The 16851-nt window shown below is 39.8% G+C and overlaps 1 long non-coding RNA gene across 1 annotated transcript; it reads right to left on the reverse strand.

Moving 5' to 3' along the window:
- Positions 1-439: 439 nt before the first annotated feature.
- Positions 440-16267, reverse strand: LOC129020108 (uncharacterized). The gene is made up of 3 exons (XR_008495768.1): positions 16178-16267; positions 2973-3070; positions 440-1017 (listed from the first exon to the last, which is right to left on the reverse strand). It is a non-coding gene; the product is annotated as an uncharacterized LOC129020108 (long non-coding RNA).
- Between the last annotated feature and the right edge of the window lie 584 nt (positions 16268-16851).

Here is a 16851-nt window from a genome sequence, read left to right on the forward strand (position 1 = left end):
GTCATATAATCTATCCTAGCAGTTGAAGAGGAGGAAAAAAAACAAAGCAAAAATTACATGACTATCACATTTCCCCATAGTAAGTGCCTTAGGCATTCATCTGCTGATTTATCTTCTACCATGCACATAGTTAAAACTAATTGTATTATTATTATTACTTATTAAAGGAAAACATAGGATTTCCCCCTTATACATTTCTTTGGGTTGACCCCAAATTTGTTTTGAGTTCTTTGCTATAATACACACTCTAATTTTCCTCTAAACTTCTGGATCATAATTTACCCAGATTATTAGCAATTTTCTTTCCTTATTGTATGATTTTTGTCTGCCTCTGGGTGGCTTTATTTTAATTAGAAAAAAATAGAATGGAAAAGTTTCAATAGTAAACACACAAAGGTTCTGTTGGCAAGTAGGAGTCTGGCAGAAGAAAGACCTATGGTGAGCTTAGCTGCAGTTTATTGGCTCAAAAACAAGAACAATTTTGAAGGAAATTAGGATACTTTTTTTAAAGTGACAATTTTCTCCATCAGGTAGATTACACTATTTCCTGTTATTTTATGATACCGATATTTCATTTATACATTTTCTCCAGAGCCCATAAAATTTTCCATCTGGGGTACAGTTTTCTAATCCCTTTGTAAGCCTTGGATTCAGTTTCTCCTTTTCTTTTTTTCCTCACTTACTTTCTTTTTAAAAAAAAAAAAAAAATGTGTCAGTCTCCAGGAACCTTTATCAGATACCAGGGAACATGTTTACATCTTAGCTAAAGAGCTTATCCACTCACAGAAAGCTTCCCATATAGCCCTGGAGGACAGAGGGTGGAAGTAAAAATCAGGCTTAACTACTAAAACTACCTCTGCCTGAAACTTTAGCTTATGCCTTGAACAGCTTACAACTAAAATCCTTGAACATGAAGACTCAGGGCTTCCAGCTGATAGATGTTTTCCACACAAGAGATGAAAGAGCAGGTACAGCCTGGGTTTCTTTCAACGGGAAGGAAGAGCAATTGGTTGTGGTCTGCAGGAAAAGAAAAAAAGTAAATGTCCTTTAAAAGCTTAATAGTACCAAGAAGATCTTTTTCTCCCTTTTTCTCCCAGTGGAACCATAAAGTCCTGCCAGGCAAAGACCAGGCTGACAGAAAAAGAGAGAATAAAAGTTGAAGCATCATGTGGATAGAGTTACAGACTGATCACAATTCACGTGATAACATTTTATTACTGATGGAACAAAACGGGAAGCAGTTATTTCTTAATGGACATTATTTCCTGTTTCTGGAATACAGTGGTTTACTTCATTCATTCATACCACATAGCAGGTCAGTTGGCTTCCCAGCGCTCACCTTTGTTTATTGGCATGCAATGGTTTAACTTTTCTCCCACTGGACATATCCTTGCCCTGCCACCTTCCTGTACCAATAGTTTTTGTCATTGCTTTCAGAATTTTAACAACATTCTGAGAAAGTTTGTTTAGAGAAAATATGGGAAGGATAATAAACGAATTTTCAAGTAGGAAAGCTGGGAGTGAATATTGGGTTCTAAAAGGTGAAGAGCTTCCTCTGTTCAAATGAAGGGGAGGATAGCCAGGCTGCTAGCTGTGGGATCACATCAGTGACCAGCAGCGAGTTTGGCACTCAGGCAGAGCACACATGGAGAGGGCTTGAGAATATCCCCATGAGTGTGCAATGAGAGAGAGAAATGTAAGCTATGCCCAAGAGCCTCTTGTGGGCAGGATGCCGTGGCATTTAAGCATCAATAACATTGCTTTCTTCCTTCTCAATGTTCTAGAGTATCATTTCAGTGTTAGGACTCAGACTATCTGCTTCAATATACAGCCAAAGTTAATACGAAGGTTTACACAATTATCTAGATAATTCATACAAAAACAAAAACTACCAGGGAAACAAAAGCTTCACAGTATCTCCATTCAAAAGGCATCCCTGACTGCTCATCCACCAAAATCAAACTCAAAATACTGCCTGACCTAGTAAATCCTTGATTCATATTTGCCCAGTGAATAAATGAATGGAATGAATGAGTAAACTGAGTAAATCACTGACTCTATTTTATTCTCCACTTTACTTAAATCAGTAGCACCTCAGCATATGAACTGAGATATTTTATACTGAATATTTCACATTTCTTCCCTAAATATTTTACACAAAAATCCAAAAGTTGCCAGCTGTTTGAAGACTCCAGGTTACTTTTACAAAAGCAAAACCACTTCTTAAAATTATTGTGTTAGCCAAAAAACCGCCCAGTGTTATGGCTGCAAAAGTGTCAAAACGTAGGCTCCTTCCTGGGGACTAAAATTGTCTCTTGGAGAAAAATATCAGGTGGGAATTACCTGGAGAACAATTTACTAAAAGGGAGTCATTAACATCATGTTAAAGACATTGTTTAAGGAAGTAGCATATAATAAATGATTTATTCATTAATTTAAAATATCATTTTATCATTGCTCTAAATGGTTACATTTGGAGTCTGACTTTTCTCATTTATTTCTGTCCCCCATTTAGAAGTTAAATATTCTTATGACTTCGTATAGCAAGAACAACACCTGTAAGTAAAATCAGGAAATACAAAAGGAACAAAAAAGAAAATTGCATTTTGTGCAGCTCCTACTGAGAGCTAGTGACATTTGTTTTCCCCAGTGCCAGTACTGTCAGAAATCCTTATCCACACATCTCCCTTATTACTCTAATTTGTCAAAATGATGGGTAAGTAAGAAAATAAACCCTTTTTCTCAATCTGTAATCAAATTATTAAAGCAACATATTTGTAGTTATTGAAGCTCCCTCCGGCCTTCCTCACACTTCGTGTTCTTAGCAAACCGAAATTCTCTGAATTAAAAGTTCCCTGCTCGCAGCTCTCTTGTCTCCCTGTCTAAAACACTTGTTCCTCGAATATTTATTTAACCTCTGCAGACTCAGTTTATTTTTGTCTTTATTTTTAGCAGGGGGTGGTGGCACGCACCTGTAGTCCCAGCTACTTGGGAGGCTGAGGCAGGAGAATCATTTGAACCCAGGAGGCGGAGGTTGCAGTGAGCCAAGATCGCGCCATTGCACTCCAGCCTGGCAACAGAACAAGACTCAGTCTTAAAAATAAATAATAAATAAATAAATAAATACAATAAAAAACACCATTAAACAACTCTCCATTTCTCCCCTCCCCCTAGCCCCTGGCAACCACCGTTTTACTTTCTGTCTTTATGAATTTAACTATTCTAGGAACCTTTTATAGGCATCTAGACTATACGTTATCATATATATATATATACACACATATATGGAATCTTGTGATATTTGTCCTCTTGTAATTGACTTATTTCACTTAGTATAATGTCCTCAAGGTTTATGCATGCCATGGTATGTATCAGAATCCCCTTTCTTTTGATGGCTGAATATTATTCATTCTATCTATCTATCTATCTATCTATCTATCTATCTATCTATTTATCTATCTATCTATAATCTATCTATCTATCTTTCTATGTATCTATCTATCTGGATATGTGGAGCTGTCCCATTGATGGACTTTTGGGAAGTTGTTTGTTTTTATTGACAGACGTTTGTGGATCTGTTCACTAAACTGTTGCCACCATGTAGACATAGTGTCCCTTCCCCCTAAAATGAATTACAGTTTTACATCCAAAAAAAAAAAAAGGGAAATAGGTTGGGTGCCGTGGCTCACGCCTGTAATCCCAGCACTTGGGAGGCTGAGGTAGGTGGATTACAAGGTCAGGAGATCAAGACCATCCTGGCTAACACGATGAAATCCCGTCTCTACTAAAAATACAAAAATTAGCTGGGCGTGGTGGCGGGCACCTGTAGTCCCAACTACTCGGGAGGCTGAGGCAGGAGAATGGCGTGAACCCGGGAGACAGAGCTTGCAGTGAGCCGAGACAGTGCTGCTGCACTCCAGCCTGGGCGACAGAGCGAGACTCTGTCTCAAAAAAAAAAAAAAAAAAAAAAAAAAAAAAAGGAAATAATTGCTCACATTACATTTCCCATAAAATGACTTTGTATGACCCAATCAATATACAAATACTTTGACTTTTCACAATTCAGGTGCCTGAATCATTAGATTCTATTACTCATTTGATGTAAATAAAAAGTTATTCAATTCCTAAAGATTTATTCGCAAGCCAAACTCAACGTCCATGCTTTTGGAAATTCAAACTATAATACTATGGAGCTAGCTTTTAGATATTAAACTTTAAGGAAACCATACTTCTTAAAAAGCATATTAACTTAGCCCTGGTCCACAGCTGCATTGCTCAGAGTACTTGTATACTAAAATTTGCTTTAAAAAGGAGCCAATTTCTTTCTTTTCCATATGTGATCTGTTACACTAGCAATATTCTAAGTGTAACGAGGGGCTTGGAAATGGGAAGATCACTAATTTGGATCTAGTATTTATTGATAAAACACAGGACACCCAATTCAATTTGAATTTTAGATAACCAATGAAGAATGTTTTAGTATAAGTATGTCTCATGCACCATTTGAGACATACTTATGCTAAAAAATTCTTCACTATTTATCTGAAACTCAAATTTAACTGGACATTCTCTATTTTTATTTGCTAAATGGGACAATCCTATGTGATTCCCACCCCGATCTGTAGGAACTTGAGCCAAGAGACACAGATGGAAAAGATAATTGAATGAAAGTGTGCCAACACTAGGGGGCGCTGCAAGAAAGAGTGAGGCCATGCTGGGAATTGAAGAAAGAACAGTAAGGTTCTCCTGGCTCCACTGTGAAGAGCACTTGAGGAACACATAGGAGAGGAGTGACTTCGGCATGTATAACCATCAGAGCCACATAAACCAGCCCCAGCAGGGACAGGGCGCAGCCACGCAGGCCAAGTCACTAGCAACCAGGAAGCCTCCAAGTCCAGCAGCCAGGGCAACAGAAGCAGCAGCTATGGCTACTGAGCAGCTGATCAGATGCTGGCCTCCACAACCACCAACAAAGAATTTTACTGGCTTCCAAGAAAGACAACTGGGCCTCCCAGGGATCCTGCCAAAGAGGGTTGAGTGGATATCTGGGAACTAAATTTCTAACAATTCTGGTGGAGGGGTGGGGGTACAATTCAAAGCCTCTTTATAATCCCACTGGTGTGGCCTCCTTCTTGCCCCCACACACAGACACACACACATTCCCAGAGTGACATTCTCAAAAGCCAAAGCTAACCAGACTTCTCAACAGCAGAAAATATATCATTTGCACCCCCACAACTTCCCAAAGTAGCCTTCTCCATGTTCTGCGTTGCTCTTCCCAACTTGCCTTCCAACATAGACATCTCCACCAACTCAGATACCTCACTGAGCCCCCCATCTTCCAGATATAAGGGAAAACACTTCAAAGTTAAAAAGACATTTGTGATTCCAAAAATGATTAAAACAACAGAAAGAAAAAAGGTCTGTGCCAAAAATAACAGCAACAAAAAATTTGTTAAGATAAGTCTTATTGGCCAGGTGCAGTGGCTCACTCCTGTAATCCCAGCACTTTGGGAGGCCGAGGCGGGTGGATCACCTGAAGTCAGGAGTTTGAGACTAGCCTGACCAACGTGGAGAAATCCGTCTCTACTAAAAATACAAAAATTAGCCAGGCATGGTGGCCCATATCTGAAGTCACAGCTACTCCAGAGGCTGACTCAGGAGAATCACTTGAACGGGGGAGGCAGAGGTTGCAGTGAGCAGAGATCATGCCACTGCACTCCATCCTGGGCAACAGAGCGAGACTCCATCTAAAAAAATAAAAAACAAGAAAAGTAAGTATTACCAAATGCCAAAGTATCAGTTCTAAGCAAAATGTTCTTTTTTCCAGACACTTCCTTTTCTGGATCCTTAAGAGAAATACAGGAATTGTAAATAACAGAGTTGAAAAGCTAATAATCTCTTCGCATCTTCCCTCTGGCTTCAAACTTCACTCACGTTCTCTGTTCAAGAAACTTGGCAGCTTGGAAACCAGGTACTGAAAGTATGAAAAGCTATAGTGTTATAAGTGTTCACACATACTATAAGTGTGTACACATACTATAGCTATCCGCCAGCTACACAGACCTTTCCTTAGAAAATGGCAAATCCATTTGAAGTCAGGGTGAAACATTTAGATAGGCTTAACACTTATGTGTCCCGAGTCTCTCTTATCAGAGGAAGAAAATATAAAAATAACGAATCCTAGGCTTACACAGTGACCTGAGCCACAAGCTGGGTGCAAAAACCCAGGCTTTGGGTTTAACCAACAGAGGAGAAATACTGGCTGGCTCTTCTGAAGAAAATTACTCACAATGCATTGCTAAAATTTATTCTTGAGAACAAAACCAGAAAGAAGGGATGAATTGGGACATAGAAAAAAAACTTAAGCTTGATTCGGCTATCGACCGAGAGAGCCTAGAATTGATGGCGACAGAGCAAACAGCAATTGTCCAGGGAGTACTTAAAATCACCTCTATGTGTGATCATTGCCTCTGTAATATGATTTCAGGGATCTGGGAAATGTTTCTCATGGTGGTTGGCCATATATACCAGGCATTGCCAATATTAAATAATAAAGACATCTATAAAAAATGTATAAGGAAATAGAAAACAAATACATAAATAGACCATATTATTGCAATTTATGTTTTCACAAAAAACTCCTGTCACATTGCAACTTTGGTCAAAAAGATCTTCAGAGCATAACTAGGCAGAACTGTTCCTGCTCCTGGAAAAGTGAACCACAGTTTACAGCCAACACCCCAGTCGGAATGTCTTGCCTTTGTCTAGTGCTTTGTAGATTATAAACTGTTCTGTGAACATTTTCTCCTTTGATTCTCAGAATTTGTATGTGTAGTGGACATTATTATTACTATTTTGTGTTTAAAGGAACCAAAGATCTTACCTACTTCTTCCAGCTTACTTACCACCACATTCCTCTTATCTCTGCCCCCCAACCTCTCCAGGCTCCCTCTGGCCTTCCTCACACTTCATGTTCTCAGCAAACTGAAATTCTCTGAATTCAAGTTCCCTGCTTGCAGCTCTCGTCTCCCTGTCTAAAACGCAGTTCCTTTCTTGCAAAGCACTTGCTTCTCAAATATTTATTTAACCTCTTCAGACTCAGCTTAAACCATGAGAAAGCTCTCTCTGACCCTTTAAGACAGATGTATCTCCTCTGCACTGCCATAGGCTCCTTCCTGTAGGTCCCCTAAAATAGCTCTTATGGCACTTGGTTTTAATGACCTGCTTAATGGTCTATCTTCCTCACTCAGCTTAGAGTCCATGAAGGCAGAAATCATCTCCAGTGCTGAAAAGATGTAGGTACCTAAAAAATATTTGTTGAAAGAATGAATAAACTTACTTCCCCAGGCTCACAGAAAGGTGAGTGTCAGACCTGGGATGAAAATTCTGATCTGATTCCAGTAAAGGGCCAGTTGTTTATATGGTTGATTGATACATGTGTTTTCAAGATGAAAGAGAGTATAACCATGTCAAAGAATGTTCAGAATAACTAGGACCAGGTGAAGAACTCTCAGTAATTATTAATCAACAAAATGTTAAAATTCACTAGACAAATCTGGGATATATCATCAAACTATTCACAATATGCCAAAGTCACACTCTTGACCTTCTTCTAGTGGAAACCACAGCTCCAAGAGGAAAAACACAGTATGTAATCTAAATGTTGACCACAATGTGCCTCAAAAAGCATCAAACTGGAGCTTGACCATCATCTTGTCCCTCAGTTAAGCAACTTTGTGTTAAATGCAAAGATGGTGCTGCTGGCTCACACAAAGTTCTTTGCAATTTGAACACATGAGCTCATCCCTGAACAAGGTGAAAGTTGCTTCTGATGTTGTCTCAGCATCAAAAACTTGACCAAATTAGTCAACATTCTTCACCAGTATCAAAGTCATCTTTAACTTGCGTTATTTGTCTGCAGCTGTTATATCATCTTTCTATGTCTTTCTCCTTGGCTGTTCCTTTGTTCATCTAAATTTGCATTCAGGCCCTCCGTCTCCACCAAATGTTCTGACTGCTTTCTTTTTTTCCCCCTTGGAACAGAAGCATATGGCTTGCGTCTGAAACCTATCCCTCTTATTTCTTTTTTGGCCAATCCGGTTAAACAATTGGCTCCACTGATTTTCTCCACCAAAATGACTGGGTGTTTCACTTGCTTACCCAAAGGGTAGAGTTATCTGACTTTAAGCAGATGAGCCAACATTAATTTTGCAATTTGGAAGCTAAAGTATTGTCTCTGATCACAAAGTTTATAGGCATTAAAATCAACTCAGCTCAACCAGAAACAATTTCATATCTTTTTTGCGAATTCAAAACAGAAACTTCTAAAAAGATAGTTTCATTACTTTTAAGGAGACATTTAAACACTACCTCTTCATATTTCCTTGGAAGGAAAAAAAAATACATTTCATTCCAAAGAAGAAAAAAATGGGAAAGGCGTTTTTGTCCTTTCTATCCATTCTTTACTTCCTAAGAGCAAAAGAGTAAATTATCAGATTGGCAAGAATGGAAGAAGGAACTGAACACTGGCAAGAATGGAGGAAAGGGCAGTGTAACCAGCCCTTTCCAACAGATTCCAACATGTCCCAGTTTCACTCCTTCCCTGGGCAAGCAAACTAGAGCAGGGGGAAAGCCTGCAGTATTCTTGCTGTGCTGTCTGCAGTTTGGTGAGTACATTGGTTCAACTCATGGGGAAGCAATTAGGAAACCTAATTATAGCCTCTCCTCCAAGCCATGTTTTCGAATCTGCTATTTCCAGTACAAAAAAAGACTGATATTCATTTATCTTATCCCACTATCTATCTGGTTTAGAATTAAAGGGAGACAGGAGAATGATTCATTACCAAATTTCAACACGTGTCTAATTTTCTGTTCCTTGGCTGATTACGTTGCCTACATCTCACGGCCACCAGAGAAATGCAGGCGTTTATAATCTTACATACCATAGTCTGAATCCGGCTGCTTACAGGATTTGTGAGCATGGGCTAAACAAATTAACTTTATGCCTCAATTCTGTCATTTCAAAACAGGACCAAAAATAGCTACCACATTCTGTTTCTACAAGAATGTAATGAGTGAATTATATACAGTTTCTATCTAGCTTGGTACCCGATACAAATAGGTCTTGGTAGCTCTGTCACTTACAAACTATAAGATGCTTTCCCACAGTACCCACAATGATCAAATTAAGCAGAGAACAGAGGATGTTATCGACATATAGTGTGGAACATTTTTTTTTTTTCCTGAAGAGAGGGTGTATTATCTAAAAGAAACATCCCAGGTGGTTCAAATTCACTAAATACTGTTCAGCTCCCTTTGTCTTTCCTTCTGGGGATCTCTTGCCATAGTACTTCTGAGAAAAGAGTGTGTAAGAAGCTCCTTTTTATTGTAAAGCTAAAAGAAATGGGACAGCACCTGGTCACCCATTCTAGTGGTAACGAAACAAAAAGCTATGATCTTTCCCTCAAGCCTGCAACAGGGTCTTTTGAGAACCTCATGAGGAAAGCCGCTGAGATTTTCAGCTCACGTGAGCAAATCCAAAGAGTTAGATAACTGAGGTAAAGAACTCTGGTAGGCTAAGTGGAGGCCATTGCATTTGAACAAATACCTTTGAAAGGAATATTCTTTGAATTTTTTCTCCTCCTGGAAACTGAAACTAGGGTTATTCAGGATCTCTTTATCCTGCCCTCTTGTGCAATTTCCTTTTCACTCTCAAATTCTTTTTGCTGTGCTTGTCATCACTTCATATTCTATGGACTGTATAAGCTGTCCTTTGTTCCTGCTATTTTAAGCTTCCTCCTTATCGAGGGACAGACGGTCTTAGCATCAGGTTTGAAACCCATAGACATGCTGGAGCCACATTGCAGAATCCCAGCAGAGCTAAAGGGGTCCTTTTTCTTTCCCGAGGTGTTTTCAGTTTCCGAGATTCAAATCATGAAAACAAAAGAGTTATTTCCTTTAACAGAGGCTCTAAGAGCATTTTTATTCTAACAAAATTCTATGTTTTAGTAAAAGAGGCTGGTTGGAGATTGCCCCGTAGTAGTTTCCTACAATGAGAAAAACTGGCTTCAAATGGCAGTTGTGTGTACCATGTATGTATTTTGATTTTTCTGATGCTACGTGTCGATATTAGAAGGATGTAACATAGTTAGCTTCAGTTTGAACACAGGGTCAATCTTAACTACATATAGCAGCTATCTAAGGCACTTTAGTCTTTCTTACCTGCTTGCTGGTATCTGAGGTTCCCTTAGTAGAAGAGAGAGCCTTTCAATTCCCAGTTAGCAATGAGGATTAACACTGAACATGCAAAAACAGTGGTTCTCCACCTGGTCTATTTCCACCTCAGTACACCTGAAGGATATGACACACGTAATAGGAGCTTATGGTAACAGTCAATCTCACCAGGTTGAGGTTAGGAGAGCAGAGAGCTTTCAGAGAGTAAGATTTGATAGGGAGATAGACACTGGGAGAAAGGAGCCGTAGAATGGAGAGGTCAGGAGCATTAAGACAAATTTGAAGGACTCCCAATTCCTGTCCAAGGCTTACCCTGTCAACAGTAAAAAGCAAAAAAGCACTTACATGAGCCATAGTTTCTGTATCATGGAGACTCTCATCTAGTACTTATATACCGATTGTTCAAATCACTGCAGAGCGGATAGGGACCCCATGACAAAGTTATAAAGATAAGAACATAGTCACTGTTTATTAGGAAATATTGGGTGTTCCATACAAATGGAGGGATGTTATATATTTTTAATTCTTATACCTTCTTCATGAAGTATTAATATACTGCTTTTTTTTTTTGAGATGGGGTCTTGCTCTGTTGCCCAGGCTGGAGTGCAGTGGTGCGATCCTGGCTCACTGCAACCTCCACCTCCCGGGTTCAAGCAATTCTCCTGCCTCAGCCTACCGGGTAAGCTGGGATTATAGGTGCACGCCACCACGCCTGACTAATTTTTGTATTTTTAGTAGAGGCGGGATTTCACCAGGTTGGCCAGACTGCTCTCGAACTCCTGACCTCATGATCTGCCTGCCTCGGCCTCCCAAAGTGCTGGGATTACAGGCATGAGCTACCGTGCCTGGCCAATATACTGCTTTTAAGAAGAGAAAAAATGAGTCTTAGAGTGCTTAAATACCATGATCACCCGGCTGCTGACTCCAGAAGTCTTTAGTCTTTCTATAACATTCTCCTCTCCTCTGCCTGTATATCCTCCAAAAATGTTCAAGACCCACAGGTAATAGTCCAAGTACTAAAGAGATGGGCAATCCTAACCCTGTTGCCTGGGTTGGTACTTTTCAATGGTGACATTTTGGAAGTATCCCTAGAGCTTTGAGCATAATGTTTCTGTCCTAACATTGTAATCAAGTACGTTAAACATGACTCAGAGACGAACTAATAAAAGTGTTCATGAAACAGACAAAGCATCTTGTTCACTCCCATGGACATATGAGAGGAAGGTTGGACCACCACTCTCTAGTCATAAATTATGGTCAGGCTGTCAGACACTTGCAACTCAACAAGATCCTGCTCTGCCTGCCAATCTCCCAAAAGACAAGCTAAATTAATGGTACAGTTGTGGGCAGTGATTCTTAAAGTGGGATCCCTGGAGCAGCAGCAGCAGCATCACCTAAGGACTTGTTAGAAATGCAAATCCGGCCAGGCACAGTGGCTCAAGCCTGTAATCCCAGCACTTTGGGAGGCCAAAGCAGGCAGATCACGAGGTCAGGAGATCAAGACCATCCTAGCCAACATGGTGAAACCCCGTCTGTACTAAAATACAAAAGATTAGCCGGGTGTGGTGGCACACACCTGTAGTCCCAGCTACTTGGGAGGCTGAGTCAGGGGAATCTGCCTGGGAGGCAGAGGTTGCAGTAAGCCGAGGATTGCACCACTATACTCCAGCCTGACAACAGAGCAAGACTCCTTCTCAAAAACAACAACAACAACAGCAACAACAACAAAAAGAAATGCAAATCCTCCCACCAATCCCAGGTCTACTGAATCAAAAGTTCTGAATCAAAAGTTTTCCAGGTGATTCTAAGCATATTAAAGTTTGAGGACCACTCAGCATCACCTCCTGTGCCTTGATAATTTCAGCTCTCATTGGTCCAGTCAATCAGCTAAGCCACAAAAATTGAGCCATTACCAGCTGTACCAGTCTTGGTAGCTGTACCATTCTATCTCTAGAGAGATACAATCTTCTCTATCCTCAAGAAGTTACATATAGACTTAAAACAAGATAAAAAAAAAAAGTACAAGTTAAAAAAAAAAAGTACATAACACCATGCTGCACTGTGTATAGGCCAGACTCATACAAAGAGCCATGTGACTATTACATATGGTTAGCAGAGATCAGTCAATTCCAATTTAGGTGTGCAGGGAAAATGCATATTTTCTTTCCTTTCTTTTACTTTTTTTTTTTTTTTCTGAGACAGAGTCTCACTCTGTGGGCCAGGCTGGAGTGTAGTGGCACTATCTCGGCTCACTGCAACCTCTGTCTCCTGGGCTCAAGCAGTTCTCCTGCCTCAGCCTCCCGAGTAGCTGGGATGACAGACATGTGCCACTATGCCCGGCTAAATTTTTGTATTTTTAGTAGAGATAGGGTTTCACCATGTTGGCCAGGCTGGTCTCAAACTCCTGACCCGCTTCGGCCTCCCAAAATGCTGGGATTACAGGCTTGAGCCACCATGCCCGGCCAGAAAATGCATATTTTCAAACTATGCAAAAGATCTATGGATCACTAAACATCTATGGCAGCCAATGGCTGTCCTGATGCTAATTCCTTGAAAATAGGGTGGCTCTTGGAGAAAGCATTAAAGACATGAAACTCAGAATTAGAAATAGCTTCAGATTTTACACATAATTGCCTTTGGCTGCCAACCAAAGGCTTGTGTGTTCAGTGAGAGGAGTATTTTTGATCATCATCAAGCCATACTCGTCTCTGCAGATAGAGATCTCCACATTAAAGAATTTCAGTCTCAGGGTTTAGACAGATGGCTCTGCAGGCTAGTCACTACAGTATATAAGAGAGTTATATCTTGGACTTGGCTCAAGCAGAAAAGATTTAAGTATTGTACTTGTTCAACAGAAAACTTGATATTAATTAGCCATTTATTGTGTGCTTTATGTATACAGAACACTTACTGGTTATAAAAGGTAGTTAAAACAGCACTCACTTTTGAGAAGCTCAAAAATGCCATTAAGATGTCAAAAACAACAAATAAGCAATTAAAAAGTACAAAGGAAGACGTGAGTACAGAATGAACTGTCTGAATTGAGTAGCGTTATCTAAGGAGTGACTAGAAAAAAATTATGTTAGTGAAGGAGAATGCAACTAAAATATAAAAAGTTAACAATAAGGAAAGGAAAATAGAAAGGATGATGATTGAAGACCGGAGGAACAAATGGTATAAAGAATATGGAGAAGCCAGGCACAGTGGCTCACATCGGTAATCCCAGCCCTTTGGGAGGCCAAGGTGGGTGGTTCACTTGAGGTTAGGAGTTCGAGGCCAGCCTGGCCAACATGGTGAAACCCCATCTCTACTAAAAAAATACAAAAAAAAAAAAAATTAGACCAGTGTGGTGGCAGGCACCTATAAATCGCAGCCACTGGAGAGGCTGAGGCAGGAGAATTGCTTGAACCTGGGAGGCAGAGGTTGCAGTGAACCGAGATCGTGCCACTGCGCTCCAGCCTGAAAGACAGAGTAAGACTCTGTCTCAAAAAAAAAAAAAAAAAAAAAAAGGAGATGGAGACTATCAATCTACTTGAAATCTACAGAAAACAGATCAATTTCTAAAGAGAAATGGAAAAGGACCTGGAAAGTTCAATGAGTTGGTAACCTTGAGTTCTGTTATCTTAATTATTTAAAGTAGACATTCAGAATTCAATACAGAATTCTGGATAGCATAATGCCCTGATAGAAAGTATGCTTGAAGACAACTTCCTGTTGTGTATCAATGAAATAGAGCTATAGGAGAAAAACAGCCCAACTCTGTAAAAGGTTCTACACAAATGTTGAGAGCAAGAGGGTCGCCATCTTGCTTTATGGTTGTGGAGTGCAGGCAAAGGAGAGAGGACTGAAGAAATGCACAGAGAACAGTGAACAAGCCATGCAGAAGGGCAGCCAAAACCCAGGGCTTAGTTAGGTTGTCTTAACCCTAGCTGCACAATAAAATCACCAAATAGACCGGGTGGGGTGGCTCACGCCTGTAACCGTAGCACTTTGGGAGGCCGAGGCGGGCAGATCACGAAATCAGATTGAGACCATCCTGGCTAACACGGTGAAACCCCATCTCTACTAAAAATACAAAAAAACAAAACAAAACAAAAAACTAGCTGGGCGTGGTGGCAGGCGCCTGTAGTCCCAGCTACTCCGGAGGCTGAGGCAGGAGAATGGTGTGAACCTGGAAGGTGGAGCTTGCAGTGAGCCAAGATCCCGCCACTGCACTCCAGCCTGGGCGACAGAGCAAGACTCTGTCAAAAAAAAAAAAATCACCAAATAACCAACCCAGACCAATTAAATTCTAGTGTCTCCAAGCTGAGATGATATTAGTCCTTTAAAAAAAAACTCCTCACACATTTCTACCATGGAGCCAGAGTTAAAAGGCACCAGCCTAATGCCCAGGAATACTTCAGTGGCAAAGATTATTAGGAGTCAATGATTTTATTAAACTGACCTGTTTAGTGAGTTGGTGGCAAATTCTTTCAAGGTAGATTATCTGTAGGGAGAAGGAAATATGGACATTCAAGGCAAGAGATAGAAAGTGGAAGTTATTAACTTACAGGGGATTTTTTTTTTTTTTTTGAGATGGAGTCTTGCTCTGTCACCCAGGCTGCAGTGCAGTGGCGCAATCTTGGCTTACTGCACCTTCCACCTCTTGGGTTCAAGCAATTCTCCTGCCTCAGCCTCCCAAGTAGCTGGGACTATGGGCATGTGCCACCAAGCATAGCTAATTTTGACTTACAGGGGATCTTTAAAGCTGTGTTAGCAGGTACCTCTGAGAGACTGCAGAGAGAACAGAGAAACTAACACAGATTTGTGGACCACTGCTTCCATGGTTTATCAGGGTAATGAGTGGATTATGGGTAAATAAAATGGGAAACCAGCAAACAGGAATCAAAAAGCAGGGGTGAACCTTCAGTCATCAATCACATGCAATGAAAAGATCCCTTGTCAATACTGAACTCTGACTTTTTGCATTATTTTCTTCCTTCCCTCCCCTTCTAAATGGGCTTAGCTTTAACAGGTAGTCTCCTAGCTTTGTAGAATTTTTCCTATAAAATGCTTGCCAAAAGAAAGAGAAACACTTGCCTACCTTTTCATGTCTGCCCTTAAACATGTGAGTAGCACTCCCAGTGGTATTTTCCTCCGTCTCTGCTCTATTTTAGCTGACTGTTTCCTGCTGCCTGAAATTAGCCTGCCCCTAACTGTATAGATTACTTAGGTATGGCTTGCCTAGAGTAATAGATCCTAGTATTACAAACTTTTGAATAATTCCTATCCAATAAAGTTATTTGATTTTAATTGAACTGAGCAGAATAAACTGACCTCTCCCAAATATTAATAAGTCAGATTGAATCTTTCTGGGTTTTATTCTGCTTCTTAGCATCAAAGCAGAATTTTCCAAATTTGAAAATCTTAAAAAGAGACCCTCGGTTATAGTCCGCTTTTAGTGTCTGCTTAACTCAACTCATTCTTAAATAAATAAGTGGTAAAAGGAACAAGACTACCATCATCCGCTTAGGTTAATCATTGGTAGTGGAAAAAAATTGCTGAGTCAGCCAGAGTGATGACTGTGCTGGTTAAACTCTCACAGATCCTAACGGTTAATGACCATGATTGGTGAAGCAGTTCTCCAATATCACCTTTATTGTCTGTATGAAATCCTTCATATTTTGTAAGAGATGCAATTTCACTCTGTGTTTACATGGCGTTGTCAACCACCAACAGTCAATGAGAGACAGCCAACATAAGATAGACAGAGGTGGAACAGAGATGATAGAAACAGAAACCAGGGCCACTTTGTGGGAGAGAGAAAGTACAGCATGGGTTAGTTCCATAAGTGGTCAGTTCAATCGTGAATATTTTTACTTTGTGATCGCTCATTCTTCCCAGTGTAATCTTGTAACTTCTGGGACTCACACAATTCATTTTTTAATGAAAATGTACTTACACTGTCATATATTGTAATATTTGCATTTTGAGTATATACTTCTTGATTCTGTAGTTAATTTCATCAAACATATCTTTCTGATATGATCCCTGTTTAAAAAAAAAAAAAAGTGAAACTTTTTAAACTCAGGCCTGATCAAGCTACTTCTTGCTTAAAATACTTTAGTGGTTTTCCACTGGTTTTTAGGAGAAACACCAAAATCCCTAATAGGGCCTACAAGCCAAGCAGTGTGTGGCCACTGCCTGCCTTGGAACATACTCTACCTTGTCCTTTATATTCCAGAATTTGTAAAATGGCTCAGTAACAAGTTTAATCACGTTATTACATGACGTTCTCTCTTGTTCTCCCAAATTTTCATGTAAAAATTCCTTATACAGTTGTAACGCACCCTAAACACAAGGTATTAGTTAAATTCTTATATATTCCATATTTTTGTATAAGACTTTAAAAAAAAACTTTCTCAAAAAGAACTTTTCAATTAAAAATCATTTTCTCGCACAGTAGGTTAGTCCTTAGGCAGACTGTTCGTGTTGCTATTTAAAATGCCATCTTTTTCTTTGCCAATTTTGTTTTGTTTTGTCTCCCTCACCATCTTTTCACTTTTCGTTATCTCCTACAGCACTCAAATTTGTTGCTAAAATTTGGTGAAAATGTTTGACAAACTCTATTGTGAA

Source organism: Pongo pygmaeus, chromosome 1 (assembly GCF_028885625.2).
Source record: "Pongo pygmaeus isolate AG05252 chromosome 1, NHGRI_mPonPyg2-v2.0_pri, whole genome shotgun sequence".
Lineage (NCBI taxonomy): Eukaryota > Metazoa > Chordata > Mammalia > Primates > Hominidae > Pongo > Pongo pygmaeus.